This window comes from Diabrotica undecimpunctata, chromosome 1 (genome assembly GCF_040954645.1).
Source record: "Diabrotica undecimpunctata isolate CICGRU chromosome 1, icDiaUnde3, whole genome shotgun sequence".
Classification (NCBI taxonomy): Eukaryota; Metazoa; Arthropoda; class Insecta; order Coleoptera; family Chrysomelidae; genus Diabrotica; species Diabrotica undecimpunctata.
In genome coordinates this window covers 130,120,612-130,131,013 of record NC_092803.1, presented here as the reverse complement: position 1 = coordinate 130,131,013, position 10,402 = coordinate 130,120,612, and positions in this window count along the sequence as shown.

Below are 10,402 nucleotides of genomic sequence, written 5' to 3'. Positions count from 1 at the left end.
TTTTCCTCAGTCGTAGTATCTTTATAGTTGAAAGAATAAAAGAAAGCAGCCGTGTTTCCTCCATAATAAAAAAACACTAAACAAACTTCACACAACTCAAGACTCTGAATTAGAAATGAGGTAGAAAACGGAAGGTAAAACATAGTGTGTATACACTGGACATAAGGTACATTTTATCGTACGTTTTATATGACCCACAAAACGTACAATAAGACATGGTGTGAAAACGGGCCTTAAGAAGCCAGTATTCCCACGTCTCGTTACTAAAAGAGGCGAACCAGATGACTGGCGCAATTATTTGCGAATGGACACCTCAGCCTATTGTCAATTGCTAGAGTTGGTAACACCATACATATTGAAATAAGACACCTCCTGAGAAAAACCATTACACCCCATTAAAGACTCACAGCAACTGTCAGATATCTTACAACAGGACGCAGCGTCAAGGACTTGGAGTTGACAATCATAATATCCAAACCAGCGTTAAGCCAAATAATTCCTGAAACCTGTAATGTAATCTACTTGATTTTAAAACATAACTACTTAAAAACTTTTATACAATTCAATAAATTCCCCGAGAAAATCGTGGGTGCATTGCCGCAAATCTGACATTATTAGGCTTTTTTTGGGAAAAATGAAACGAACTGCAATGGAACTAGTCGTCAAATAAGTCAAGATCGGACGACTTGTCTGAACATGTATTTTCACGTAACGTTTTATTCTATCAGTTCTCGCAAAACTATGCTTCTCCCATCATTTCTACGATCTGACCTTGGATTTCATTTCGATTCGACAAGACGTACGTTTTGCTGTTTACATGCCACGTTTTATTGTATAGGATTTGTCCTATCCAACAAAACGTACAATAAGACGTAGCGTGAAAACCGGCCTTAAGAGAAGCATCGAGGGAGCACAAATATCCTGACCGAAAAATTTTAACACCTGGTTTGCAACTTCCATCACTGTTTAAAGCAAAAACAAATGAAATTATCGTCGCTATAATTATTTCTAGTATTCTTTAATCGATAGAAACCAAAATAAAATAAAGAAAGGTGCTCTATATTTTACAATTACTTCACCTGCAATCTACTTTTGATATTATTTAGATAGTTGTGTTGGTCTGCTGAAAAGCCAGTAGTTAGTTGATTTACGAAGGTTTGAAAGTATAATGGAGAGTCCTTAAAATATTATTTTTATGCCTGGCAAGGATATCGATATAAACTATAATAATTATAATTTATTACCTTGCATTTTTATTTATTAATGAATTCCACACGCAAAGATCATGTTAGCTTTAACCAATTAAAATGATTGAGATCTACATTTTCATTACAGCGGTAATTAAGTAACTAACATTCCAAACCTAATTTTGTGTTAAGATTATGTTCATTTAATAGTTGATTCCATTAGACATGAGTGCACCAAGAATGATTAATTATATTAATGTTCAAAGTTATACGCTAATTTTTTTTATTAATGACTTTAATGTAATAATAATCTTTGCCCTAGTCGTAAGATTTGATTTGTAGTGGCTAAATATTAATTTTTAGCACAAGAATGCTACCGTACATAATTGAGAGGCTCAGGTGTACATAATGTTATCTGACAAATTTGTCGAAATTAAGTTTTTGCATGAAAACAATGGTATGTGCAGTTCTAAACAGGAACCTGTTGATATTTTGTTACTAGTTTAAAAGATGGCGCTGTAAATAAGTTGCAAATGGCAGCTAAGTGACATCAAATTTGCGTAAATAATGGTATGTGTAAAACATGGCGTCTAACGATCAGCTGGATCAATGTTTTGTTGCCAAAAATAAATATGTTTTAAGCGAAACTTTGCTAACAAATAGTGACAGCGAGTTTTATGATTCAGATAAAGATCCGTAATATATGCCTAACGATGACAATGTACGGAGTAGAAACGTGGACATTGAAGGCGAAAACTCTATCAAAACTTCAGGCTTTTGAGCTATGGTCATACAGAAGGATCCTGAAGATATCATGGACAGACAAAGTCACAAATGAAGAAGTACTGCGGAGGATGAACACAACTGTGGATTTGGTCAACATCGTGAAGAGCCGTAAGCTGTAGTACTTGGAACATATAATGAGAAACCAAGGCAGATACGAGCTACTTCAATGCATTTTGCAAGGTAAAATTGAAGGAAAAAGGGCCCCAGGACGAAGAAGAATATCCTGGCTTGCTAACCTGAGAGCATGGTATAGAAAGACCTCTACACAGCTATTTCGTATAGCAACCAACAAAGTCATCATAGCTAAGATGATCGCCAACATTCGCAACGGACAGGCACCCTAAGAAAAAGATGACAATGGGGCAATAAAGATATGAAATTTGACATATTATCGAATAAAATACACTGTTTTTTTTTTTTTTTTTTTTTTTTACATTAAAGTTTTATCAAATCAAAAAAGATTAGCAAATCCTAACAGTTTGCACGTTCTCCTAGAGGTACTGATCCATTGTACATATATATTCATACATAATCATACAGATATTTCTTGGATCTGAACTAGCTGGGGGTACCACCTCGACGACCGGCGACGATGAGGTCATGTTTCTGCCGAGCAGCACGTCCTGGTTGGTGGTCGTTACGTCAGGGGGATGAAAACTAGACTGGATGTTTTCGATTCGTTTGGCCGGCGGAGGGGAAGATTTAAAGTTTTGTATGGGTAGTTCAGTTATTTGGATATCGGTGTGCATTTTTTGATTGCAGCTGTAGTCGGATCCGTATTTGTGGCGACTGCATTTCATTTCGGAATGTTGGATTTCGTAGGATTTGTCGTAGCCTTCACCAGAGGAACTGCTACAACTTCCTGTTTCATGTTGGGCTTCTTTCCTCTTCCTCTTATTCTTCTCTCTGTCTCTCTGGTGATAAATTCCGGCGAAGATTAGAACATTCAATAACAGAAGGAAGCAGCCCACCGCTATGGTAATTGTGAGAGCAGTGGTATAATTTTGATAGTGACTGGAAGCAAAAAAAAAATACACTGCATGTAAACAATGGTAAGTTAACTCAGATACCATTTTTTACACGCATGTAGATATTTGGTTATTTGTATGGTAGTTCTATGTACACATAGATTTATATTTTCTTTTTTCTTGCAGAAATCTAAGATAGCAAGTGAAATTCCATCAACATCGTCAGACCAGGATATAAATGAGGAAAATTTGACACGACAAATAACTGAAGATACAAACACTGAAAAGAAAGGACGAAAACGTAAACGTGGAAATAAAAAACAAACCAAGGAAAAGAATAAAAGAAATAGTGGCGAAATAGTGAAATAAAAAAATACCTCAGCTATCGTGGTAAGGGAAAGGTACAAAAAGAAAAGTCTGTATGACCAGACTGCTGTTGTAGAAATAAATGTTTTACACTTTTATCCGAAGATGAAGTGAAAAACATTTTTGAGAAATTTTGGAAATTGGGCAACTTTAATATCCAAAATGTATATAGGTATATTTGGCTGCATAGAGCTAAAACTTAAAGCTCGTAGTACTACTAAAAATACATCTTCAAGACGAAGTCACACCGTGATGTATTACATGAGGTCCTCTCTGACTGGTAAATTACAAATTTGTAAGAAGGCATTCTTAAACATACATGGGTTAAAAAACAATAGATGAAGAGTTAAGAATGTAGTAAAATCTATGAAAACTGGTTTATCAACTCCAAAGATGGATGCTAGGGGTTCACACAAAAATCATAAAAGAAAATATACTGATCTACAAATGATTTTGTCAGGTCTTTCATTGAATCATTACCTAAGTACGAGAGCCAGTACTCTCGTCAAGGTAATCCTAACACGTATTGCATGACATTAGAATATACTGTAGAGAAGTGTTATGATATTTATAAGCAAGAATGCATACGACAAGTCAGCAAATGTGTATCTTCAGACAAATTTAGACGTATATTTACCGAAGAATTTAATATTAAGTTTAAAAACCCACAAACAGATACCTGCGGTGTTTGTGACAGCTGACAGCATAAACGTCGCTCTTAAGAATGCCGCTTCAAAAACTGATAAAGGCGTTATACAAGAGTTAAAATTTAAACAAGAATTGCATCACAGAAAAGCCAAAGCTGGCCAAGACGCCATAAAAGAAGCGACTCTGGAAGCCTCAACATCTGATAAAATTTATGCTATAACATTCGATCTTCAGCAGGCTCTGCCAACTCCCAAATTATCGACAGGGCCAATCTTTTACAAAAAGAAGTTGTTTCGTTACAATTTCAGCATCCATAGTTTGTATCCCTCCCAGGGGTATTTCTAGATGTGAGATCAGGCAACAGCTGGCAGAGGAGCTGACGAGATTGGAAGCTGTATAATTATTATTTTTCATCCTATGATATAAAAGGTTCCAAACTTATTGCCATTTCTGACAACTGCAGTGGACAAAATAAGAATTGGCCACTTGCCTCGGTTTGGATTCCTCTAGTATCAGAAGGCCGTTTCAAAGAAATTATTCATGTGTTTCCTCAAGTTGGGCATACAATGCTTACTTCAGATCAAGATTTTGCCCTAGTGGAAAAATATATTAGAGCTCACTACCAATATGTATATTCTCCAAAGGAATGGGAAGTAGTTTTACTCACTTCACAAAAAAAACGCCATTCCAAACACCTAGCATACCGTATGAAACAAAAAGACTTTTTAAAAATTTCTGATATGAGGAATTATTTCCAATAGCCAAAACCGACAATCATCAGATGAGTATCCGAAACGCTGTTAGAATAAGATTTTTAGCTGAACATCTTGATATGATAGAGTTATCGAACTCATATAGTGGCCATTTTACTATTGTCTCAATTAAAAAAAGAGGCAGACCGGTTCGATTTAAAGAACAGTTTCTCAACAAACTAGAAAGGAAATATGAAGCTCAGCTTCCAATTGAGTCTGGAAAACTTGAACATGTGCTATCATGCCTAAAATGGATACCCTTAGTGCATCATGACTATTATACCAATTTACGCGTTAAATCCAATGCATGAATTTTAAGTTTTGAATTATTTTTTAGTTAAGGACATATTTTCTTCAAAAAACTTTTATTGTTTATGTAACTTGATTTTAAATAAAATAATGCAAATAATGGTATCTACTGTATGTTTTTTTCAAAAATTCTTGTAATATCTTTGAAAAAAATCCAGTGCACATAAATTTGTTACTGTACTTTCGAATTGTATTATTGCACTTTCAGTCTCAAATTTGCCGTAATTAGAGTATATATTTCTTACATAAGATTTTTGAAACTTTCAAGAGTGTCTCCTTTAACATTTAAAAAATGTCACATACCATTTTTTACACCCGAGCCCTTCAATTATTTTTTCTTAGATATAATGAATAGTGTTTTATGACTTGAATACATTAACCGTAGGATGCATATCATGGGTATTTTCTACCAAAACATTTTTTCATATTGATTTTTTCATATGATTTTGAATATAATTAAGTAGTCATTACTTAATATATTCCTTCATTATACATATATACACAAAATAAAATTATTGTTAAAAGGTAAATGTTAGATACGGAATAAATATTGTAAAATTGGTAATTTTTGCGTCTTTTACGTAAGATGGGTACTTTGGACCCACTTGAGTTGATTTCAAGTTTGGTCAAGCATTTTCGATTAATTTTGCTTTCGATTAAGAAATGACTTAGAAAGGGTTTGATGAGTCTTCTTTTATGCTCAATCTAAATCGAGTGAAAAATGAGAATTTTTAGATGCACCAAAGTTGTTCTTGAGTCTTCTAAATCTAGCAAGAAAATCAGGAAACTATGCCTTACGTAGCATAATACGATTTATTCCGGGACCACGATGCAAAGGTGAAATATTTACTCCTGTCGATGCTTGGAGAAAATTTATTACTCCAGAGATTACTAATGAAATCATTATTTGCACAAATCGCGAACCTTACTGTGCTTGTTCTCTCAAGAATAAAACTTGGCAACCCATATAAAAAGACGAATTAGATGTATTTTTAGGAATAATGCTTATGCTTGATGTTGAAAAGAGTTGGGACGATCCAATTAGAGAAATATTTTTGGATAAGTGGTTTAATCCTATTATAGAGCTTGTACATCTGTTGGTAGAACTAAACGGACATTTGTTCAACAAATTAGGATGGCGATCTTGCTACCATTTAGACCATAGTAAGTAATATAATAACTTCCAACTTGAAGGACCACACACTGGCGTGGGAAGTTCCACACAGTTGGCGAGTTTGGATATTAGCACAACGTAATTGACCAGTAATAAATTTGTCAAAATTTTCCTAATTTGTTTTTGCATCCTTAAGGAAGATGTACACCGCATTCCGAATCAGCTTAACAGCCGTAGATCGCATATTAGACGGTAGACCGCATACGGAACCGGCACCGTATTAAATTTATTTTCGTAAAATAGTTTCGAAACACAATTCAGATAACTGCCTTAATCTGAACCTTCTATAAATGCAAGGTATAACAGACGCTGATAAAGATGTTAATAGAGACATGGGGAATCTAAAATTTGCATTCCACGACATGTCTCCTCAGCTAAGCAGAAATCGTTAGCGAATTGGTTTCTTGTACTCATACAGAGTAGATCCGAATAAAAATAAAATTAAAGACAGTCAAGATTTCCTTTCACGCAAAAATAGTCTATGTATCTGTTGATACGTATTTCGCTTTAATAAAGCTCATCAGAACAGTTATTCATAGGCTTTCTCAACGTGAAAATTAATCTTTTCCTGTCTTTGTGAAGCAACGATAAAATGGCTTCGAAACGGACGCAATAGCGACATCTGATATTAAATCCGTAAAATAGTTTCGAAACACAATTCAGATAACTGCCTTAATCTGAACCTTCTATAAATGCAAGGTATAACAGACGCTGATAAAGATGTTAATAGAGACATGGGGAATCTAAAATTTGCATTCCACGACATGTCTCCTCAGCTAAGCAGAAATCGTTAGCGAATTGGTTCAGAATCGGAGAAGGTTCAGATTAAGGCAGTTATCTGAATTGTGTTTCGAAACTATTTTACGGATTTAATATCAGATGTCGCTATTGCGTCCGTTTCGAAGCCATTTTATCGTTGCTTCACAAAGACAGGAAAAGATTAATTTTCACGTTGAGAAAGCCTATGAATAACTGTTCTGATGAGCTTTATTAAAGCGAAATACGTATCAACAGATACATAGACTATTTTTGCGTGAAAGGAAATCTTGACTGTCTTTAATTTTATTTTTATTCGGATCTACTCTGTATGAGTACAAGAAACCAATTCGCTAACGATTTCTGCTTAGCTGAGGAGACATGTCGTGGAATGCAAATTTTAGATTCCCCATGTCTCTATTAACATCTTTATCAGCGTCTGTTATACCTTGCATTTATAGAAGGTTCAGATTAAGGCAGTTATCTGAATTGTGTTTCGAAACTATTTTACGGATTTAATATCAGATGTCGCTATTGCGTCCGTTTCGAAGCCATTTTATCGTTGCTTCACAAAGACAGGAAAAGATTAATTTTCACGTTGAGAAAGCCTATGAATAACTGTTCTGATGAGCTTTATTAAAGCGAAATACGTATCAACAGATACATAGACTATTTTTGCGTGAAAGGAAATCTTGACTGTCTTTAATTTTATTTTTATTCGGATCTACTCTGTATGAGTACAAGAAACCAATTCGCTAACGATTTCTGCTTAGCTGAGGAGACATGTCGTGGAATGCAAATTTTAGATTCCCCATGTCTCTATTAACATCTTTATCAGCGTCTGTTATACCTTGCATTTATAGAAGGTTCAGATTAAGGCAGTTATCTGAATTGTGTTTCGAAACTATTTTACGGATTTAATATCAGATGTCGCTATTGCGTCCGTTTCGAAGCCATTTTATCGTTGCTTCACAAAGACAGGAAAAGATTAATTTTCACGTTGAGAAAGCCTATGAATAACTGTTCTGATGAGCTTTATTAAAGCGAAATACGTATCAACAGATACATAGACTATTTTTGCGTGAAAGGAAATCTTGACTGTCTTTAATTTTATTTTTATTCGGATCTACTCTGTATGAGTACAAGAAACCAATTCGCTAACGATTTCTGCTTAGCTGAGGAGACATGTCGTGGAATGCAAATTTTAGATTCCCCATGTCTCTATTAACATCTTTATCAGCGTCTGTTATACCTTGCATTTATAGAAGGTTCAGATTAAGGCAGTTATCTGAATTGTGTTTCGAAACTATTTTACGGATTTAATATCAGATGTCGCTATTGCGTCCGTTTCGAAGCCATTTTATCGTTGCTTCACAAAGACAGGAAAAGATTAATTTTCACGTTGAGAAAGCCTATGAATAACTGTTCTGATGAGCTTTATTAAAGCGAAATACGTATCAACAGATACATAGACTATTTTTGCGTGAAAGGAAATCTTGACTGTCTTTAATTTTATTTTTATTCGGATCTACTCTGTATGAGTACAAGAAACCAATTCGCTAACGATTTCTGCTTAGCTGAGGAGACATGTCGTGGAATGCAAATTTTAGATTCCCCATGTCTCTATTAACATCTTTATCAGCGTCTGTTATACCTTGCATTTATAGAAGGTTCAGATTAAGGCAGTTATCTGAATTGTGTTTCGAAACTATTTTACGGATTTAATATCAGATGTCGCTATTGCGTCCGTTTCGAAGCCATTTTATCGTTGCTTCACAAAGACAGGAAAAGATTAATTTTCACGTTGAGAAAGCCTATGAATAACTGTTCTGATGAGCTTTATTAAAGCGAAATACGTATCAACAGATACATAGACTATTTTTGCGTGAAAGGAAATCTTGACTGTCTTTAATTTTATTTTTATTCGGATCTACTCTGTATGAGTACAAGAAACCAATTCGCTAACGATTTCTGCTTAGCTGAGGAGACATGTCGTGGAATGCAAATTTTAGATTCCCCATGTCTCTATTAACATCTTTATCAGCGTCTGTTATACCTTGCATTTATAGAAGGTTCAGATTAAGGCAGTTATCTGAATTGTGTTTCGAAACTATTTTACGGATTTAATATCAGATGTCGCTATTGCGTCCGTTTCGAAGCCATTTTATCGTTGCTTCACAAAGACAGGAAAAGATTAATTTTCACGTTGAGAAAGCCTATGAATAACTGTTCTGATGAGCTTTATTAAAGCGAAATACGTATCAACAGATACATAGACTATTTTTGCGTGAAAGGAAATCTTGACTGTCTTTAATTTTATTTTTATTCGGATCTACTCTGTATGAGTACAAGAAACCAATTCGCTAACGATTTCTGCTTAGCTGAGGAGACATGTCGTGGAATGCAAATTTTAGATTCCCCATGTCTCTATTAACATCTTTATCAGCGTCTGTTATACCTTGCATTTATAGAAGGTTCAGATTAAGGCAGTTATCTGAATTGTGTTTCGAAACTATTTTACGGATTTAATATCAGATGTCGCTATTGCGTCCGTTTCGAAGCCATTTTATCGTTGCTTCACAAAGACAGGAAAAGATTAATTTTCACGTTGAGAAAGCCTATGAATAACTGTTCTGATGAGCTTTATTAAAGCGAAATACGTATCAACAGATACATAGACTATTTTTGCGTGAAAGGAAATCTTGACTGTCTTTAATTTTATTTTTATTCGGATCTACTCTGTATGAGTACAAGAAACCAATTCGCTAACGATTTCTGCTTAGCTGAGGAGACATGTCGTGGAATGCAAATTTTAGATTCCCCATGTCTCTATTAACATCTTTATCAGCGTCTGTTATACCTTGCATTTATAGAAGGTTCAGATTAAGGCAGTTATCTGAATTGTGTTTCGAAACTATTTTACGGATTTAATATCAGATGTCGCTATTGCGTCCGTTTCGAAGCCATTTTATCGTTGCTTCACAAAGACAGGAAAAGATTAATTTTCACGTTGAGAAAGCCTATGAATAACTGTTCTGATGAGCTTTATTAAAGCGAAATACGTATCAACAGATACATAGACTATTTTTGCGTGAAAGGAAATCTTGACTGTCTTTAATTTTATTTTTATTCGGATCTACTCTGTATGAGTACAAGAAACCAATTCGCTAACGATTTCTGCTTAGCTGAGGAGACATGTCGTGGAATGCAAATTTTAGATTCCCCATGTCTCTATTAACATCTTTATCAGCGTCTGTTATACCTTGCATTTATAGAAGGTTCAGATTAAGGCAGTTATCTGAATTGTGTTTCGAAACTATTTTACGGATTTAATATCAGATGTCGCTATTGCGTCCGTTTCGAAGCCATTTTATCGTTGCTTCACAAAGACAGGAAAAGATTAATTTTCACGTTGAGAAAGCCTATGAATAACTGTTCTGATGAGCTTTATTAAAG